Here is a 22,586-nt window from a genome sequence, read left to right as displayed (position 1 = left end):
TTTGCGAACGTTTCGCGGACGCGGCGGCCGCATTTCGATGGAAGCAAAACGCTAGAAGCCCTTGCACTTAGATATAGGTGAACGCTGAAGAAACCCAGGGGGTCGAAATTCCTGGAGCCCTCTACTACGACGTCTTTCATATACATGTTGTGGTTTCGGCAAGTAAAAACCCGACAATTATTAATGCGTTTTCAGACTTACATTTTGTCCATGCAGCTCACTGAACTATTTGTATCTACGTTTACTAGAACTAACAACGCATTGAAATTTCGGGCATTGGACGTTTAAAGATCCAAAGTTCAGCGAAGTCGTCGGCACTTATCGTTCCCAAGAAGCAGTCATCGTCCTGATCGTTCTGCGGCGGCGGGTCGACGGGGGCGCAAGATAGGCAGTCGGCGTCAGATTGCTGATCTGGTCGAAGCGGAGAAAGGAACTTATCATATCGTTTAACTGCCTGAATGTCTTGTCAAAAAGGTGCTTCTTTGCCTTAAGTGACAGTGTAGCCATGATGACTTGACACTTTTCTTGTTGTACTACGGGATAATTGCAGTGGTCTATGAGGTCCAACTTTCAGTATGCGAAGTCTGTACAAGACTAGCACGTTGCGTTGCTCCGAACATTCGCTGCTTAGATGTTACATCGCAATCCATGCTATAACGTCGGCGGAACGCTGCTTTTACATCAGCCCAAGTAGTGGTATCAGTAACATTTGTGGGGTGACGCATCCATGTAAAGTCTTTAGCTAGGAGCCTCGAAATAGTTAACGGTATGGCGACCTCGTCAGGAACGCTGAAGGTTCTGAAGCAATAGTCGACTTGGTGAAACCAGGCGTTTAGATCTTTCCTGCAATGCGGTGAGGAGCTCGCCGCGAAACTTGAAAGTCGGTCGCGAGCGTCTTCACAGTTAGACATGCGTAGGGTATTTTCGGTTCTGGTCTTGTTTTGTAAGTTTCGCTAGCCGCGCTTAAAATTCATCGACGCATTGCTCTGCTCTGCACTCGTGCTTGATGCGGCGTCAGAATCCTTATGCGTTCTCGACTCCAAGCGCTCGATGCGTTTTACAAGTGTAGCGAGTAAATTGCAAAAGAAGTTGTGACTTGCCTGCAGCTGCGGGTCAAGAGGTGGCTTTGGTACATCGTCGTCTTTAGCGGCGCCGTGGTTCTTCGAAAGCATGATTTTGAGTGCCTCCAATTCGCGCCAGGGCTGATCCACCTCGGCGTTCAGGGCACCTGCTTGTGCATATATGTGTTTGTGCATTCAAGTCTTCTAGAAAAAATAAATTGTGCTTCGTGCGTTTTGATATTTTAGTATTCAGATATAAATTGATCTAATATTTTGGGGCTTTGAGAACAATGCAAAACTCTGAATTTCGGAGAATTGGGGATTTAAAAGAAATAAACTCCGATAAACGCCGAATTTTTGCCAAAAATATAATCTCCGATAAACACCTGCCGATTTTCAAGAAATATAAACACCGAAAACACGGAGCCCTAATTATCAGTAACCGCAGATTAAACACGAATTTGGTGTTCCCTCTGAGATTGCTCAGAACAGTACGTCTTTTTTTGTGTGTAAATCTTACTGCTAATCCGCCACTGTTTGCTGACCGATGCACTCATACTTTCCTTATATTTTGCTGGGAAGTCCCCCTGACAGTTGTTAATTTCGGACCTGCGATTCTTCGCTTACCATGTAAAAATGTATTGTAATGTATATCATCAGTCTTAGCAATGAACTTCACAAAACTTCAAACTTAAACTTCACAAACATCCGAAGCTTAGTGTGTTGTGCAGGCTGTCCTCTACATTTGTTTCTGTATGTTGAAACACGATGTTTGCTTTCTGTAGCTGACTCCGGGATATTTTTTAAAGGCATGGACATTTCTTGTTACAAAGCATCTTCGATCAAAACTTCCCTCATTTCGAACGAAGCAGAGGTCACAGTTGTAGGTTGCCTAAGATTATTTTCCTCATCTTTAATGCAATGAAAGACACAAAATAAAGTCAAAGGCAGAAAAGGCGCACTATGACCGCAATGTTTACGTTTGTCTTGAAGCACAGATGTTATGGGCGTCTTGTGACTGGCGTTAAAATGTCAGATGTCACCTAAATGCAACGGCTGCCGTAGCTTCCTGCGGAAGCCCCTGTTAAGGCACTTTTACAATGAAGTTTACTTCTAGTGTACATGTTTCAAGCTAGTTTTCTTGGGCGATAACATTTTTTTTTTCACAATCGAAACGGTTGTCATAGCCGTAGGCGTGCGCAGGGTTCCCCTTCAGGGGGGACGAAGGCGGGCGAAGGTTCATCGCAGCGCCCCCACCCTATTAACTCATGTATAGGGCAGACTTTGCGCCCCCCCTTTAGGTAACCCCCCCTCCCTGCGCATGCCTAGGTCATAGGGATCGGAAGTTGCTGCAGAATGGGAAAAATAAAACGTCACACGTTCCTTCATGCATTTGCTTCAGACGACTCGAAGGCAAAAGCCTTCTTCTCCTTTTTCTTCTGAGTCGATTGTTCTGATAATGAAAGTATGCACTGAAATGAAAGTGGTAATGAATATACAACCCTTGAGCCAATATAAAAGCGACGTTTTCTTGTGCTTCTCCCCACGTGTGAGCGGCTTTCATGCCACCTGTATGGTAAGCGCGTTCACTTTATTGAATGATAATGCAAACTGGTACACAACATCGCTTGCCACAGTATACCATGATGTATAATCTTCGCATCTATGATTTACTTTGCGGCTGTGAAATCTGTCTCCACGTACACAAGATAGCCACTGGCATAGCAGGAGGGGGTAGAGTGGTGGGGGGGGAGGGGACTGAACAGCCCCCCTCGGAAAATTTGACATTTTCGCTGTATGTATAGGTATAAACGCACACATACAAACTCACGAGTGAACATAGATAAAAGGTTTGTTGGTTGGTTTGTTGGATTTAATTGCAGATAAGCGACGAAAGCTGGGTCGCCTCAATGAGCGCTTGTCTGTGAGCGCATTGAGGCTCATGGGCCCCGATGGTCCCAACTAATAAGAATAAAACTCTCGTCCCGTTTGTCAAAAATGAGAAAGTGGATGAGGTAAAGAACAACGCCTATAGCTAGGTGCACGGTGAGAATTCAGTTTTGTCCAGAAACCCTGCTTCCCTTAAAACTCTAAAAGCACACGATGCATCAACAAGCCAATCCTCGCTTAAAACCAGTACTTGGTGGATAGGAACATACATAAAGGAAGGTTGGACTCTCCCCTGAAATGAATTTTCGGCTAAGGCCTTGGCGCAAATCTTTAACTTCCTGATGACATACTGAAACCCCAATATTGAACCATGGCCTTAGTGTAGTGTAAACTGCCTCTGTCCCTGAACGCACATGTCAAAAAACGCAAAAGCCAGGTCGTGACATGATATATTACCGAATGAAATTCCAATGCTTAGTACAGGCCCCCCAGACGGCTGCATCACAACATTTTTATTAATTACATTCTAAAGGTTGCATGGCATTCCGTTGTGTGGTAACTTTTAAACTGACACGACGCTTTCCAGGCACACCTTCATGCACTGGGGAAATGAAGAAAACACAAAGCTGAAGTTATTTCAGCAACAACATAACCTTTATCTTAGAAATTACTTGCAGTTATAGGTTACCTTAAAAGTTCCCGTTTTAAAAGTAATATAAAAGAAAATTAAATGTAAACATTTCGACAGAAATCTGTCTGGCTGGGTGGAATATTTAGGAGGTTAATCCGGCTCCAGCCAAGTTTAAGAGAGCCCGACGTTTCGGGACCGATTCGGTCCCTTCCTCAGGGGTGACTGGTTTGGTCATGAAAGCTTCTCCCCGACTTGTTCCACCGCGGTTCCGGATTTCCCTTTCCCTCACGTTTCGGAGGCCGTGAACGTCAACCAAGGGCATTGTTCCCTAGGACCGGTTCACATTAGCCGGCGTGTTTTGAATGTGCCACGACTCGAGCAAGAGCATCCTTCCTAGATTCCTTTCTGTTTCCAGAACAGAAGCGCCGTCGAAGTCGATCTTATGATCGTGCTTTTCACAGTGCTCTGCAAGAGCACTGCGTTGCATTTCCATCTAAAAGAAATTTTACGTAGCCTCATCTCTCAACCTTGAGTATTGCGACTAGGCTAAAATGACTGCTATGAAGCTTGCTGTTGTTTCGATCTTGCTCGCTGCACTAATTCACGTTGGGGCCCTGAAAACTAAGTACGGTTCATTTAATAAGTTTGCTTGTTACAGTACACATGTAAGTAAGTGATTAACAAAAATCTTTGGTTCGAGTGGGAATCGAACCCCCCAGGACTTCTGCGTGGCGAGCAGATGTTTTAGCACAAAGACAAGCCCATACTTGAAACTGTTTCGAAAAAAAGAAAAAAAGATCTATAGGAATGTCGTGTGGTGCGAGGAGAGTCCTTGACACATGTAATATTTCGGGGAAGAAGCGTAGGATCGCAGCAAGCGTCAAAACATGTGAAGTGCGCAACAAGTGGTTGGCTTTAAAGGCCCAACAATTACAAGGCGCAGAGGCTTAATTTATCATCATTATCGGCAACATTAACAAAGTGAGCAGCTGCGCAGGCGCGAGTGTTGGGTACTTCGCCAATTAGCAGAAGGAATATTTATGGTGTAGTGGCCACTTAGAAGCTGTACTTGCAGTAGGCATTCCAGGATTGTTTGAAACGGCCAGCTTTGCGCGCCAGATGTTCTTGTCCTTGCGGCACGGTGCGAGGCTAGCGATTGAGAAGGCGATGTGAACGGGGCCCGATTACGCTATAGCGTTCTACTCTTGAAGGCGAAGCTCAAGCGTCCTCCGAGTTTTCCTAGTTTTTCTGATCTTACTTGTAAATAGCAACAACACAAGGTTTTCAACTAACCCTAATCATCTTTTACCTAAAGTACGAACTAATTGCGGTTGAATAACGGAAAGATTTCCATGTATAACGCAGCGGAACAAGCTACCCTTTGATTGAAAACCACGTGTAATTCACTCATTTTGAGACGTCATAAAATCAATTTTTTCAGCGAATTTGTCATCTTAATATAATATTTTGAATTCTTTGTTTCAAACAACCTGTAATTATTCTTTTTGTTGCCCTACTTTTGATGGTACAGTCGTAAGCAATTTGAGAGGGAACACTGAAGTTACCTTTTAAAAGTCATAATAAATGCTCAAGCGGGAAAGGTATCTCTTGCAATTTAAGACGCACCATTCATGTCCATGTTTTAGAAGTAATCGCAGATTAAACACGAATTTGTTGTTCCCTCTCAGATTGCTCACAACTGTACATCTTATTTTGCGTGTTAATTTTACTGCTGATCCGCCAGTAATTGCTTTTATTTTTTGTTTGGAGGTCCCCCTGAGAGTTCTTAGTTTCGGACCTGCGATTCTTCGCCTACCATGTAAAAAATTGGCCGCGTATCTACGTGCTTCGCTGCAAATGTCGTCTAAAGACGATAGAAGAGGCGCTGCGTGAGATATGAACGCCATCTGGCAATACGTCGGGAAACGTGAATGCTGTGTTGCGGGCTGGTAGTCCCGGCGCAGCAGCAGGCGAAGACCGGCGGTGACCAACGCGACCGGCGGGGACGCCAGCCAGCCCGAACACGCGGTTTGGCGTGAAGCGCCGAAGCAGAAGAAACGTCCGCACTCAACGAGTACTCTCCACACACTCTCTTATATTCACGTCGCCTAGGTAAAGCAGGAATGCCAGAGCGGCGCCCCATGGCACTCGTACAGTGCAATACTGAACCGAAACCGAAACACAACAATGAGCTCGTGCAGAGGGCACGGAGGAAGCCAAGATTCGGCGCAGTCGCATTTTCAGCGCAGCTTAAGAAACTAGGGTCTCTAGAATTACGTATCTATGTATTGTTGTACATAGATACGATGGACACGATGATGCCGCCTTCCATGTACCCACCTACTGAGTACGCTCAAGAAGCTATTGCCCGCGCCGACCATGCACGTCATGTTGCGCGCGTTCGGTTAACCGAATCGCAAGCGGGCCAACAATCTCGCTACGATCGCCGTCACAGAAACGCCCACTTTCTTCCTGGATCTCTTGTCCTCCTTTGGTCTCCAGCACGACGTGTTGGGCTTTCTGAAAAGCTCCTCTTCCCGTACACCGGACCATACTGTGTATGCCGCCAAGTGACCGACGTGACGTATGAAATCGAGCCATTGTCTTCGTCCTCGTCGACTCAGCCCCGCACCGACATTGTTCACGTTGTCCGTCTGTAGCCCTATCACATACCGGAACCCACCGACGCGTGTGCATTGTGACCATCCTCGCGACCGTCTTTGCCCGGGCGCACCGAGTCGGTGCTTTCACCGCCGGCGGGTAATGTTATGTGCCGCTTACCTAGAGGACGAGGAGGAAGAGGACGTGTTCGTTGCTGCTTTCGCCATCTTGGTTGTCACCCCTACCTCTGTGGTTGTGTAAATACTGTAAATACAGCTTTCTTCTGTCGTCTCCCCGTAACAGTATTTTCTATTAAAGAAACACACCACCTAATACTTACCTAGTGACGTTGCGCCTCAGATATGCGTAATGTTTGCTTTTTGATCAACAATGTACACAAGTATGAACCTAGTCAGCCGTTCACGATGGCTGGCCCTTGGGCAAGTGGTTCAACTTTGGCCGAGTGGCTGAAACGAGGGACGTGCCGACAAACAGAAAGACAGACAGAAAGACAGACCAAAATTTCTGCGTTTAAGTTCCCCAAAAAGACTATCGTCTTTAAAAATGTATTGTAATGTATATCACCAGTTTTAGGGATGAACTTCACAAAACTTCAAAGTTAAACTTCACATACATGCGAAGCGTAGTGTGTTGTGGAGGCTTACCTCAACATTTGTTTCCGTATGTTGAAACACGATGTTTACTTTCTGTAGCTGACTCCGGGATATTTTTTAAAGGCGTGGGACATTTCTTGTTGCAAAACATCTTCGATCAACATTTCCGTCATTTCGAACGAAGCAGACATCGCAGTTTTAGGTTGTGTAAGCACCTTTTCCTCATCTTTAATGCAATGAAAGCCACAAAATAAAGTCAAAGGCAGAAAAGACGCACTATGACCGCAATGTTTACGTTTGTCTTGAAGCACAGATGTTATGGGCGTGTTGTGACTGGCGTTAAAATGTCAGATGTCACTTAAATGCAACGGCTGCCGTAGCTTCCTGCGGAAGCCCCTTTTAAGGCACTTTTATATTGAAGTTCACTTCTAGTGTAAATGTTTCAAGCTAGTTTTCTTGGGTGATAACATTTTTTTTGACAATCGAAACTGTCGTCATAGCTGTAGGCGTGCGCAGGGTTCCCCTTCATGTGGGACGAAGGCGGGCGAAGGTTCGTCGCAGCGCCCCCCCCCCCCCCACCCTAATAACTCATGTATGTTGCAGACTTTGCGCCCCCCCCCCCATGTAACTAGGTATAAACGCACGCAATCAACAGTATATCCACGGGGTGAATGATGATGAGTGGAGCGAAGCTCCGGAGGATATCATCGGTAAACCGTGAATACTCGGAGCGAAAGTGAAAGCGCCCCCCCCCCCCCCCGCCCTGCGCACGCCTATGGTCATAGCGGCCGGCAGTTGCTGCAGAATGGAAAAATCCACAGTATATCCACGGGGTGAATGATGACGTGTGGAGCGAAGCTCCGGAGGATATCATCGGTAAACCGTGAATACTCAGAGCGAAAATGAAAGCGCGCCAACAGCGAGCGGATTTTATTACAACAGTCCCCCTAGCGTACGTCGCCACACTAAATCGAACGATTGGCTTCCACCAATGACATGCGCCATATGTGAATCTTCCGTGAATTCTGCCCAGTACATCATTAACGACGTGAGATCGGGCGCGTTTATACAAAGGGTCGATGAGAGTCATGGCGACTTGCAGCTCACTTTAATTTTACGTGTACGCTGTGAATTTTTATTGTTTAATCACACACAGGAGAAATCTCACACAGGCACTACCTTGGAGGTCAAAATAAAGTGCCTATATACATAGGGTGGTCAGTGAACGGTTGTGCAGCGCGAGCAGTCGGTTTTTTCAAACACGAAACTCGCTAGCAGGCGCTGACTGCGTCGGCCTTGCAAGGCGAGAGAGGGGGGCGGGACTTCACCGATCGGCGCTCGCCCGTTGCCGATCCACCTCGCCCGTTGCCGATCGGGCGAGGTGGCTACATACTACTTCTACAGAGGAGAGAACGACCCACACCTCAAGGAGCTTCGCCCCTAAAAATGAAACGTCACACGTTCCTTCATGCATTTGCTTCAGACGACTCGAAGGCAAAAGCCTTCTTCTCCTTTTTCTTCTGAGTCGATTGTTCTGATAATGAAAGTATGCACCGAAATGAAAGTGGTAATGAATATACAACCCTTGAGCCAATATAAAAGCGACGTTTTCTTGTGCTTCTCCCCACGTGTGAGCGGCTTTATGCCACCTGTATGGTGAGCGCGTTCACTTTATTGAATGATAATGCAAACTGGTACACAACATCGCTTGCCACAGTATACCATGATGTATAATATTAGCATCTATGATTTACTTTTCGGCTGTCAATTCTGTCTCCACGTACACAAGATAGCCACTGGCATAGCAAGAGGGGGTAGAGTGGGGAGTGGACTGAACAGCCCCCCTGGGAAAATTTGGCATTTTCGCTGTAGGTATAGGTATAAACGCACACATACAAACTCACGAGTGAACATAGATAAAAGGTTTGTTGGATTTAATTGCAGATAAGCAACGGAGGCTGCCATGCGCCAAAAAACAAGGTATAAATTGTATAAAAAGCTGGGTCGCCTCAATGAGCGCTTGTCTGGGCAAGGGCCCCTATGATCCGAACTAATAAGGATAAAACCCTCGTCCCGTTTGTCAAAAATGAGAAAGTGGATGAGGTAAACGACAACGCCTATAGCTAGGTGCACGGTGAGAATTCAGTTTGTCCAGAAACCCTGCTTCCCTTAAAAATCTAAAAGCACACGATGCATCAACAAGCCAATCCTAGCTCAAAACCAGTACTTGGTGGATAGGAACATACATAAAGGAAGGTTGGACTCTCCCCTGAAAATGAATTTTCGGCTAAGGCCTTGGCGCAAATGTTTAACTTCCTGATGACATACTGAAACCCGAATATTGAACCATGGCCTTAGTGTAGTGTAAACTGCCTCTGTCCCTGAACGCACATGTCAAAAAACGCAAAAGCCAGGTCGTGACATGATATATTAACGAATGAAATTCCAATGCATAGTACAGGCCCCCCAGACGGCTGCATCACAACATTTTTATTAGTTACATTCTAAAGGTTGCATGGTATTCCGTTGTGTGGTAACTTTTAAATTCACACGACGCTTTCTAGGCACACCTTCATGCGCTGGGGAAATGAAGAAAACACAAAGCTGAAGTTATTTCAGCAACATCATAACCTTTATCTTAGAAATTACTTGCAGTTATAGGTTACCTTAAAAGTTCCCGTTTTTAAAGTAATATAAAAGAAATTTTACGTAGCCTCATCTCTCAACTTTGAGTATTGCGACTAGGCTAAAATGACTGCTCTGAAGCTTGGTGTTGTTTCGATCTTGCTCGCTGCACTAATTCACGTTGGGGCCTTCAACACTAAGTACGGTTCATTTAATAAGTTTGCTTGTTACAGTACACATGTAAGTAAGTGATTAACAAAACTTTTTGGTTCGAGTGGGAATCGAACCCCCCAGGACTTCTGTGTGGCGAGCAGGTGTTTTAGCACAAACACAAGCCCATACTTGAAGCTGTTTCGAAACAAAGAAAAAAAAACTATAGGAATGTCGTGTGGTGTGAGGAGTGTCCTTGACGCATGTAATACTGCGGGGAAGATGCGTAGAATCGCAGCAGGCGTCAGAACATGTGAAATGCGCAACAAGTAGTTGGCTTTAAAGGCCCAACAATTACAATGCGCAGAGGCTTAATTTATCATCATTATCGGCAACATTAACAAAGTGAGCAGCTGCGCAGGCGCGAGTGTTGGGTACTTCGCCAATTAGCAGAAGGAATATTTATGGTGTAGTGGCCACTTAGAAGCTGTACTTGCAGTAGGCATTCCAGGATTGTTTGAAACGGCCAGATTTACGCTCACAGACGTTCTTGTCCTTGCGCCACGGTTGAGCTGTTTACCGAGTAGAAAAGCCAGGCTAGCGATTGAGAAGGCGATGTGAATGGGGCCCGAATAACGCATTCTACTCTTGAAGGCGAAGCTCAAGCGTCCTCCAAGTTTTCCCAGTGTTTCTGATATTACTCTTGCAAATAGCAACAACACAAGGTTTTCAACTAACCCTAATCTGCGTTTACCTAAAGTGCGATCTAATTGCGGTTGAATAACGGAAAGATTTCCATGTATAACGCCGGGGAAAATGGTACCCTTTGTTTTAAAATCGCGCGCAAATCACTCATTTTGTAGGCGTCATAAAATTCATTTGTCATCTTAATATATTATTTTGAATTCTTTGTTTCAAACAACCTGTAATTATTCTTTTTGTTGCCCTACTTTTGAAGGTACAGTCGTAAGCAATGTGAGAGGGAACACTGAAGTTACCTTTTAAAAGTCATAATAAATGCTCAAGCGGAAAGCTATCTCTTGCAATTTAAGACGCACCATTCATGTCCATGTTTTAGAAGTAATCGCAGATTAAACACGAATTTGTTCTTCCCTCTGAGATTGTTCACAACTGTACATCTTATTTTGCGTGTTAATTTTACTGCTGATCCGCCAGTGTTTGCTTTTATTTTTTGTTAGGAGGTCCCCCTGAGAGTTCTTAGTTTCGGACCTGCGATTCTTCGCCTACCATGTAAAAAATGTATTGTAATCTGTATCACCAGTTTTAGGGATGAACTTCACAAAACTTCAAAGTTAAACTTCACATACATGCGAAGCGTAGTGTGTTGTGGAGGCTTACCTTAACATTTGTTTCCGTATGTTGAAACACGATGTTTACTTTCTGTAGCTGACTCCGGGATATTTTTTAAAGGCGTGGGACATTTCTTGTTGCAAAACATCTTCGATCAAAACTTCCCTCATTTCGAACGAAGCAGAGGTCACAGTTGTAGGTTGCCTAAGATTATTTTCCTCATCTTTAATGCAATGAAAGAAACAAAATAAAGTAAAAGGCAGAAAAGGCGCACTATGACCGCAATGTTTACGTTTGTCTTGAAGCACAGATGTTATGGGCGTCTTGTGTCTGGCGTTAAAGTGTCAGATGTCACCTAAATGCAACGGCTGCCGTAGCTTCCTGCGGAAGCCCCTCTTAAAGCACTTTTATATTGAAGTTTACTTCTAGTGTAAATGTTTCAAGCTAGTTTTCCTGGGAGATAACATTTTTTTTTGACAATCGAAACTGTTGTCATAGCCGCAGGCGTGCGCAGGGTTCCCCTTCAGGGGGGACGAAGGCGGGCGAAGGTTCATCGCAGCACCCCCCTCCCTATTAACTCAATGTATGGGGCAGACTTTGCGCCCCACCCCCTCTTAGGTAACTAGGGGGGCGGCCTCCCTCCTGACCCCCCTCCCCCTGCGCACGCCTATGGTCATAGCGACTGGAAGTTGCTGCAGAATGGGAAAAATAAAACGTCACACGTTCCTCCATGCATTTGCTTCAGACGACTCGAAGGCAAAAGCCTTCTTCTCCTTTTTCTGCTGTGTTCATTGTTCTGATAATGAAAGTATGCACTGAAATGAGATTGATAATGAATGTACAACCACTCAGCCAATATAAAAGTGACGTTTTCTTGTGCTTCTACCCACGGTGTGAGCGGCTTTTATGCCACCTGTATGGTAAGCGGGTTCACTTCATTGAATCGTTATGCAAACAGTACCACACTATCGCTTGCCACAGTATTGCATTGTGTATATTCATCGCATCTATGATTATACTTTTGGGATGTCAAGTCTGTCTTCACGTACACAAGATACCCTGTTCACTTGGTGAAGTAGGACTCGAACATGCGTTTGTTCAAGCCACTGGCATAGCAGGAGGGAGTAGAGTGGGGGGGGGGGGGGGGGGGTGAACAGCCCCCGTCGGAAAATTTGACATTTTCTATGTATGTATAGGTATAAACGCACGCATACAAACTCACGCGTGAACATACATAAAAAGTTGGTTGGTTTGTTGGATTTATTTGCACATAAGCAACTGAGGCTGCCATGCGCCAAACACAAGGTATAAATTGTCTAAAAAGCTGGGTCGCCTCAATGAGCACTTGTCTGTGAGCGCATTGAGGCGCATGGGCCCCGATGGTCCCAACTAATAAGAATAAAACCCTCGTCCCGTTTGTCATAAATGAGAAAGTGGATGAGGTAAAGAACAACGCCTATAGCTAGGTACACGGTGAGAATTCAGGTTTGCCTAGCAACCCTGCATCCCTTATAAATGTAAAAGCACACGATGCATCAACAAGCCCATCCTCGCTTAAAACCAGTACTTGGTGGATAGGAACATACATAAAGGAAGGTTGGACTCTCCCCTGAAATGAGTTATTGGCTAAAGCATTGGTGGAAGTCTTTAACTTCCCGATGACATACTGAAACCCCACTATTGAACCATGGCCTTAGTGTAGTGTAAACTGCCTCTGTCGCTGAACGCACACGTCAAAAACACAAAAGCCAGGTCGTGACATGATATATTAACGAATGAAATTCTAATGCGTAGTACAGGGCCCCTGACGGCTGTATCAGAACATTTTTTTTGAGTTGCATTCTAAAGGTTGCATGGTATTTCGCTGTGTGGTAACTTTTAAATCGACACGATGCTTTCCAGGCACACCTTCATGCACTGGGGAAATGAAGAAAACACAAAGCTGAAGTTATTTCAGCAACAACATAACCTTTATCTTAGAAATTACTTGCAGTTATAGGTTAGCTAAAAGTTCCGGTTTCTAAAGTAATATAAAAGAAATTTTACGTAGCCTCATCTTACAACTTTGAGTATTGCGACTAGGCTAAAGTGAGTGCTATGAAGCTTGCTGTTGTTTCGATCTTGCTCGCTGCACTAATTCACGTTGGGGCCCTCAACACTAAGTATGGTTCATTTATTAAATTTGCTTGTTACAGTACACCAACGTGGCTTTGTTTTTAAATGCTTGTGACAGAGTGTAATTTTGTTTGTTCATATGCTGCTGAATTGGTTAGCTTTCATAAAAAGTTAAACATGTTTAAGGCCATGCAAAAATGGGTACTTCGTCTTGTTCACAATTTACTGTTTTCTTTCTATATTTCCTGCAAGTTCATCGTTGGAATTATATATACTTTTGCGTTGTAAAGACACCGTCCTTACGAACTAAATTTTATTTAGTACACAGCCCGTAGTGAATAATTTCTTTCAAGCATATCAGGAGTACCCCAAAATATAGTTTGATACATTTGAGCTTAATCAAGTAAAAAACGACCTCATATTATGTACTGCACTTATTGAAAGGGCAAATTCTGAAACATTAAAAACACCGCCAAATGCTGACTTTGGTCCCGCGTTCACCTTCACGCAGTCCTTAAGCAGGGAATAGATGATATATTTTCATAACATCGCTTGACCTGATTTTATGTCGTGGTACAACTTATTGCCATGATGATTTATGTTTGATTTGAGTCGTCAAGCGGTTTTTCAGATGGCCATCTCATTTTTGTGCACAACTTAAAACCACAATGCATCCTTTTTATGCCTTTAGGAATTTCTTAAATTCTTGTATATTCAACACTGCCGCAATTTCAATATTATTTGATGCAGTTACGAATTCAGAGGAGGTAAATGCTAACTCCAGAGTGTTACGCGATTTTTCATGCAATGAATCTGAATAGGCTGGTCGGTGTGTGGCGTTTAACGCCCCAAAGCAACGCAAGCTATGAGAGACGCTGTAGTGGAGGCCGAATATTTCGACACCTGGGGTTCTTCAACGTGCACTGACATCGCACTGTGCATGGGCATCTAGCCGCCTTAAAGGGACAAAAAAGTGATGAATCGGTTTAGATTGAGAAATTGTACCCTGAGTACTCTGTTGTTGTTAATTTTGCCATAAAAAGTTTATTAATAGGCTAAAAAATGAAGGCCAAAATGTCATTTTTAAATTTTGTGGTGAAATATCCGCACGTGACGTCAGAATTTGAAAGTGTATTTTACGTACTTTGGCGACACTGGTTCATCCAACCTTCCTGAAACTTGGTATATGTTCCCCTCACAAGACAATGTACTGCATTTTTATCGTTTTGAAACTACGTATGACCTAGTAGACGCCGAAAAATCTATGACATCACAGCGTTTGGTGCGGGAATCGGAAGCCACCCGAATGTTCTTTTCGTGCGTTTTTTTTTCGCTTACCAAGCGACTTCTCGCGGTAAGAGCGGTGTTTTCGAAATTGTGTAATTCTAATTTACTAAAGCGCGAAAAATCGTTTTTCTCTTGAATTTTTCTTTAAGAACTCTCCTCTCCGCACCTATGCTGTATTTATTCGCTCTGTACTCCCTTCCCAATTCATGAGAAACATTCAGTGGCTACGCACTTTTATCATTCAGACATTTCTGAAGTATTGTCTGAACATTACATTTTGATTTGAAACATACAAAGAATGCCTTTTTGAAATGGTAAATGCGATATGGAGCGGTGTATATAAATAAAATGAAGTCCATGTCGGCACTAATTATGCAATGTTTAAATGTAGTTTTCAATTAATTTGGTTCGTCTAACGAAATGTAGATTCAATTGTGAGCCATGTTGTGAAGCATGACGTTTTTGAGTGGCTTATTAAGCCCCTGCGCGGATAATGTCACAGACGTTTCGACTTAGACGCACACTTTTAGCATAGAGAAAAGTATTTTTTTCATTATACCGTGTGGGGGTTCATTGTCTACTCCAAAAAGAAGGCGCTCGTAGACGGCGCGGAAACGCAAGAACATTTATTAGTCCGAACTTTAACGATGTTACGGCGGCACGAAAACAATAACAGAACTTCCCAGAATCACTTCCACGAACTACTTCCACGCCGGTGCCCCTATCCGTGGCCCCGGCGGAGCGCACGCCGCGCACACGAACACTCCTGACAAACGTTCGCTGAGCACTCTCCTCGGGCCACTCTCTGTGCTGGCTTATGAAGCATTCGCACATGAAGGCACATGCCAGTGGTGCTCGTCGCTGCTTGTCATCACCACCGCTGTGGGTGAGGGCGAGAGTTGTTATCTGAGATCCCCACAACCGCTGAGCCAAACATGCTTGGAAATGTTATAACGCCAGACTTGATACGCATGGATGCCAGTGGCTTTGCTAGTGTTTTCAAGTAGTGCGGCTGCATATTTCTTCAAGGCAGTGTTGTCACCGCATCATCAATACAGCTCATTTGTTGTTTCCTGTGCCAATACCGTGAGAGGGACGCTTGAAGGGGCAAAGGTTTAGGCTGAATTAGATACGACGCTGTAACTTATTGATTTTAATGCATGTATATTTCAAATATTATTAAACTTTTTTTTAGGAAGCCGTTATCACAATACCCACCAGGAAATACGAGAACAGATCGAGAAATGTCATCTTCAAAGAGTAAGTGGCTTATTTTAGCCATCCTATTCTAAGTGCAATGATCGTACGCATCTCGCTTTAAGGTCAGTGGTAAGTTGAAGGTCATGATTGAGGAAGGCCTGCTGTAACCACTCCAGCACGTCCTTATTCTTCGGTTAATTTCCTTTATATGAGTAGGCTGCCATTTTCGTAATTAACCAAGATACACATGCTCTTGAACAGATTCTAGTGGCAGGTTGCCATCTTTAAGTTCACTCTCCAGCCCCTAACATTACATTTGTATTCTGCGTATTTATTTCAACCCTACTTTAAAATCTTCCCCCTCGAGGCCCTTAACAATGTCTTGCAATTTCTTGCAAGTATTGCTGAAGAGCACAATGTCATTTGCAAAACCGGAGTTGCTGACATTTTCTGTTGATTTTCCTTTTTAGTTCTTTCCAACCCAGGAATTGCAACAATAATTATAAGCTTGCAGTGAGCAATATTGGGGAGATTGTACCTCTTTGTGTAGGCCTCTCTCGACCACAATTGCTTTTCTTTGTCTCGGCCTTTCTCAACCCCCATTTTTTTTTACAGCGTAAGCTGTTATGAGATCACAACAGCCGATTTTGATGCCGTAGTTGCCCGCCGCCACCGCCAGTGGTCGCGACCGCTATCGCGCGAAATAAGGAAAAAATGAAATGAGAAAAAAAATTCCATGATCGGATGAGATTTCAACCCCGCCCCTTTGTGCGGTAGCCGAGTATTCGACCACAGAGCCACGTCTGTGCTTGAAGCTCCTTCGCAAAAAGACCCCGTACAGCGTTAACACATGTAATGTAGCGTAGTAGAAGAGGAAGATTAACAACCAGGCGTCACTCAATCCGAGTTTCCCAACTAGTGAGTCGTTGAATGATTCCAGCCTTTTAATAAGGGCATAATTCTTCATCGCCATCAGCCACAGCACAAACAAAGTGTCCATAATGCCACAGATGTGCAGCGGATACCACGCTTCTCCGCAGAATGACGAATAATGGCATAGTGGGTGCTTCCCTACTTCATGAAAATTACGATGACTCATGGCGTAGCGGTTACCTCGCAAGTGTACTTGTATTAGTTGCCCCAAGAGAGTCTACAACGGCCTCTAAAAAGACTGCTCTTGCTGCTTACCCTGTGACTGTGCTGCGTGTTCCGCGCCAGCCTGGCGATTTTTTGAAGCTTTTCTTTTGGAGAAACAACGTAGTTTTGAAGACCTTATAGATGTCGCCTATGATATTCACATGTTTCGAGAACTCTTTGACGACGTAATGCCTCTATTACTACTGGTAGCTCTATTGAGGCGAATGCCTTTTCGTAGTATACGATAGTTTTATAAAGTGGTTGGTTGTACTCATACTTCTCAATTAGTCGACTGATCACGTGGCTGCGCCATATTGTAGATTGGTTGATTAAAATGAAGTGCATGTTCATCACATCTACTCGAAATTATCGTTGCGAATGCTCTGTTCAGTACTGAAAGTAAGCTGACGGGCTTATAACTCTTCAATTATTTTACGTATACCCCCTTGCGTATCAAATAACGCAGGTATTTTTTCAAGTGACTGATACTGTTGGAGTCTGATGACAGTGTGCATAGAATGTCGCGAGTTTCCTGGGCGTTAAAGCTATCTCCATATTTGATCAAATTAATTGTTATACGATCTCCTCCTACTGCTTCACCGCAGAACATTTGTCGCAGAGGCTCTCTAACCACATTGATAGCAACTCACGGAACTGCAGTATGTCGTTCTATTTTGACTTGTCTTGTCTGCGCTGGCCGTCACGAGTATATTCGATCTAGTTCAATATGCTACATTACTATAGTGTATAGTGAACAAGGCAGAAAATATTATTTTGATCTCTAGCCCTTTTGGCACTGGCGGTGTCCGTCGACACCATCACACAACATTTCCCCTAGAATCTCGGAAACGAAACGAAAGTTGCTAATTTTTGGAGGAGTATTTCTTCAATAATCACTACTGCGATCGACACCATTGTGTAATTATTGCGGAGCTGGGAGCCAAAAGAAACAAGACGCCTGACAGAAGTATTTCAGGGCGCGTCCTGCAGGACCTCATTAAACTTATTTCAATCAATCAATCAATCAATCAATCAATCAATCAATCAATCAATCAATCTATTGCTAATAAAAAAGAGCTTTGGTTTTTTTTTTACACGTTTGATCGAGCACCAAAATCTCCTATCAAATTTGTAATGTTTCCATTCTACAACGTCCAATTCCAAAGTTCTGTAACATTTTATAAAACGACTCAATTTTTGACCAATCCGCTACAGTGGGTGCGAGCCACAGTTAGAGGTGAACAAGAACTAGAACAAGTAATGGGCGACGCCGAGGCGGGGAAACGCCGTTTTCGGGACGAAGTCCCGAAGTTGTTTCAAGGACTTCCGCACTGCCGAACAAAGACGTCGGTTCGCATTTTGTGTACTCTACCGAGTAGCAGGAATAAAGAAGCCATTTTTTCTCATTTCACAAGCACTGAGCCCTGACGACATGATTTGACACCATGCTTATTAATCCATAAATACTTGCGCTACTGGCTGAATTTTTCGTTTGCGTTCTTCCGAGGTCGTAACAATGAGGAAAACACACACAAAAATATCCTCCGACCAAAATAAAAAATCCAGGGCTGAAAGGGCTAGAGAGCACTGTAAGATATCCACGGTAAAATCTTGGTTCGCACTTAACATCACGCAGCGCAATAAAGACCTAAAGCGAAATATCAGTTTATGGTGTCGCAGCGCAGTGAATTGAAATGTCGGAGTGGAAGTGAAGAAAGAAATACTTATGAAAATATTGTTGCACTATTGCACATTATGGCGAAACATCGCGAAATACGGTACAGTGGAACAAGTTGCTGAATATCAACTGGTTTCGGCATTGGAAATAGCGGAGTACATGTAATCTGCTGGCTTCAACCGGTGTCTTTACTGGAAATAGCAGAACGTATATACTCCGCTATTTCCAATACAGGAACCATTTGGTAGTCAGCGCCAAGTCTTGTGTGTTTTTCCGCTGTCCCATCGTTCGGTTCGTGCTGTTTCGCCATCATGTACTCAAACCAACTAGCCCACCTAAGAACTCTGGTGCACTATCGAATATTCGTTGCCACATGAGAGGCAGAGCCGATTACCTTGTGCTTTAAAATGACCTATAATTTGCTTTGTATAGCATGGCGCTTACGTGCACAACAACTGCAATGGATAAACATAATTCTTACTTCTTTTTCAGTGTGCTTACGTTAGCACTCCGTATAATAAAAACTATAGCAAATGCCCTAAAGGATGCACATGCAAGCCCAAACTAGGTTTCAGCAGCATCGGTTTCTGTGTCATTGAAAATAAGCCGGTGCCTCCCTCCTTATACGACCAGCACCTGCACCTCTTAAACTAAGGATTGTTATGTTTGCGAAATGTTCATGGCTGAACTACTTGGCGATAAGTGCAATAAAAGTATTTTTTTTGTCTATTTGGATTGTTCCATCACTCGCTCAGTTAATGTGACCTCCGATTAACGCAAGTTTACCTTTGGGCATAGGCTGAATGAATAGAACAAATGCACCAACTTTAGTTGGCCGCCCATAATCATAACGTTCACCAGTTTCGCTTGAACAAAACGCCTTTCGCTGTGAACTCTGACAAATGAGAAAAAGAAACTGCACTGTATTTCACAGACCGCTATACAGCATGTAAACCGCGAAGAACCGGTAGACGACGCAAATAGGCGGCACTGAGCAACTGCGCTCACGCACTCTATTAGGCAGCATCAGTGCTGCGGCCGCGGTGACTACTTAACGGCGATCACGCTGCCTAGATATTGTCACGTGGTCGTGACGGCGATGGACACGAACTCCAGCAGGTAAAGATGAAACACTTTATTGGGCGAATTTGTGCCCAGAAAGAAAAGAAGTGACACTCAGTGCAACCATAGCCTCGAGACAGGGCTGGGCAAAGGTACTTTGAAATTGTAATAATATCTGGGGTTTAACGTCCCAAAACCACGATATGATTATGAGAGACGCCGTAGTGGAGGGCTCCGGAAATTTCGACCACCTGGGGTTCTTTAACGTGCACCTAAATCTAAGTACACGGGCCTCAAACATTTTCGCCTCCATCGAAAATGCAGCCGCCGCGGCACTTTGAAATTGTATCGCGATTCGATACAAGATACTCAGGCAAGAAGTATTGGAGATACAGATACAAGATACTACCGGTATCCGATACGATACTTGCCAATTGTATCTTAAGATACTTCGATACATTCTCAAATTCGTTATTATAGAGCCCCCTAATGTAGTTGCGAACGCCTATGCACGAAAAGGTTTGCTTGAAAATTTCTTTAATGTGACCAATTTCGTTTCATTTTAATGAAATAGTTTACTTCCGACAGAACGTATTGGTGTTTGTTTTGGCTGCTTAACAGGACAGCTCTTCACTGACAGCGGCTCTTGCTTGTCATTTTTGTCATTGATGGGAGTAGCTTCTCAGCTTGCCGGACAGCTAGCGGGTCGCCACCTAATCACAAGAACTTCAGTAAGAAGACTTCGCACGATGGCGCAAATACCGGTGTGGTGTTTTACCTTGTCTGTAAAAGACCGTTCACGCAATACCGAATTACCGGTGTACAGTAGCAACAACGTTGCTGGCGACATTTTTCGTGACGCATTTTGTATGCGTAGAGCTCATAAAACTGCAATGACTATTCATATTCTACTTATCTGCTGGCGTAAAGCGTTCGTTATCAATACACGCACTAACGTGCAATCTTTCAACAATTTTTTCTTCGACGAGAGAACAGGTCCACCCCAGAAATGCCTACTACCTATTGTATTGTCACGTGGTGGTGACGATGAAGAAGGCCGCAGTCACTCTGGTAGAGACGAAACTGCTCATTGGGCAAACTTGTGCCCAGAAAACTAAGTAACTCATAATACAAGCAAAGCATGCTGTACACTGATAGCGGCAATAAATGTCGTTGGCCTTCGGTATTCTGATCATAGACGGAACGCGTGGTCAAATCAGCGATCGAACCTTACAGCGTCACCGCTGGTGCTCGCGTAAGCTCCCGAATGAACTACAATGCTCGCGTCCTGCGCATAATTTTAATAATAATTGTTGCGGTTTTACATCCCAAAACCACGACATGATTATGATGGACGCCGTAGTGGAGGGCTCTGGAAATTTCGACCAACTGGGGTTCTTTAACCTGCTCCTCAATCTAAGTACACGAGCCTCGAGCATTTCGTATCCATCGAAATGTGGCCGCCGCGGCTGGGATTCGCGTGTAATCTTAACAGAGCAATCTGAAACAACTGCGAAGCTTCCGAGTTCCGAAACATGGCGGCGTGGCTTGAGCTGAACGCTGCTAATAATGTTTTTGCAGTTTAAACCCGATCGCACCAAAATAAAGAAATAAGAGCGCGTGGCGGTATAGTTGCACAAATGATCGCAGCACACCGCTGCTGTTCACGGTATTGCCACCTATATGTCCGATTACCTGGCGATTAGTAACAGTAAAAATAATTAGGGAGGCCTAAAAAAGGAAGGCAAATATATGTAAATAAAATAGAAAAGCCATTCTGTATCAAACTTACCTGTTAATGTAAGACAATAAAATATTTGGTGCCTATGAAAAATTGACTAAAACGGCTCCTTGGGACGCTCATGAGAAAAACAGATCATTTGGTATAGCAATGTTTCTCGAATGCCCTTCCTAGCAACTTTAAGATGACTCATAATTATTTCCATCATTATAATGCAAACTCAATTTCTTTGTTTTATTAAGCAGTAAGCAGGATGTTTGGTACTGCATACTCAGTGCGCGCCCACATAGTTACATATTTTGTTTTCAAAATCAGCTTCGCAGTACAGTAAGCTAAAGGGAAATATAAATGTGCAAACAGTAGCAGAAATAAAGCAGACAGTTCAACGTAAGAATAAAGCAGTGAGCATAATTTGGTATCGCGTAGCGAGAGACATATTTGTGTGACCAGACCGGAAAAAAAGATAGTTGATCCCTCCGTAATAGGAATCGGAATAACACGAAAGTAAAGCGTGCCCTTACAGAAGTAACTGAACGTTTACTGTACATTGATATAAGAGAGTTTGCACAAGGTATATTGATGTCTGGCAGCTATAGCACCGTTTAACGTGGATGCACCCACTTTGATGATTCGTGGTACATATCCATCCCGACGACTACCGTCCCTGTTAAATGATTAAACAAACCCTTGTGGTAGCTGTAGGAGTTCACGGTGAAAGCGTAATCAGAGAACGAGGTGTGCTAGCCAGAAGAGCGTCGCATATTGGACGCAGAACTTGGTCGCCATCCCGCGGCATGTTAAAATGCGATTGAACACCACGGCCGGACTAAAGGGAAACGCAAAGCGCGTCGTGCCGCCCCTGTAGCCCACGATTTTTCTCGCGGCGAGCGCGTGAGCGGGGAAAACGGTGTTACAGCCAGGTGAGGCAGGCGCTCGTCGCAGAGCTATTTTACAGCGAAAGCTGTTATGAGATCATTTCACCGGCCGTTTTTGGCGCCGTAGTTGTCCGCCGCCGCCGCCGGTGTCCGTAACCAGTATCGCTCGAAATAAGAAAAAAAACTAAATAAGAAAAAATTCCAGGATGGAACGAGGTTCGAACCTGGGCCCTCTGCGTGGGAGCCCATTATTCAACCTCTGAGCCATGCCGGTGCTCGAAATTGCTTTGCAAAAAGGCCCTATACAGGCTTCATGTCGGGAAGGAACCACATTAGCAAATGCAATATAGCGCGGTGGAAGAGTAAAATAAGCGCCAAGCGTCGCCCAATGCGAATTCTGTAACCAGGCGTCACACAATGCGAATTGCGCAACGAGTAGGTTGTTGAATGCTTGCAACCCATTACACAGGGCTCTGCCATGATTCTTCATCGTCATCAGTCACAGCATCAATAAAGTGCGCATAATGCCTTACATGCGCTTAGCAGGTACCAACGCTCTCCGTAGAACGACGAAAAATGGCACAGTGCCTGCTGTCCTACTTCTCAAA

General features: G+C 44.2%; 1 long non-coding RNA gene across 1 annotated transcript; it reads left to right on the top strand.

The window, feature by feature from the left end:
- Positions 1-12,925: 12,925 nt before the first annotated feature.
- LOC119401585 (uncharacterized) lies at positions 12,926-19,017 on the top strand. The gene is made up of 3 exons (XR_005185474.2): positions 12,926-13,045; positions 15,481-15,545; positions 18,793-19,017. It is a non-coding gene; the product is annotated as an uncharacterized LOC119401585 (long non-coding RNA).
- The last annotated feature ends 3,569 nt before the right edge of the window (positions 19,018-22,586 follow it).

The sequence above is a fragment of the Rhipicephalus sanguineus genome, chromosome 8, assembly GCF_013339695.2.
Source record: "Rhipicephalus sanguineus isolate Rsan-2018 chromosome 8, BIME_Rsan_1.4, whole genome shotgun sequence".
NCBI classification, from domain to species: Eukaryota; Metazoa; Arthropoda; class Arachnida; order Ixodida; family Ixodidae; genus Rhipicephalus; species Rhipicephalus sanguineus.
The sequence above is the reverse complement of the archived record's forward strand: the minus strand, read 5'-3'. Positions and strand labels throughout refer to the sequence as shown.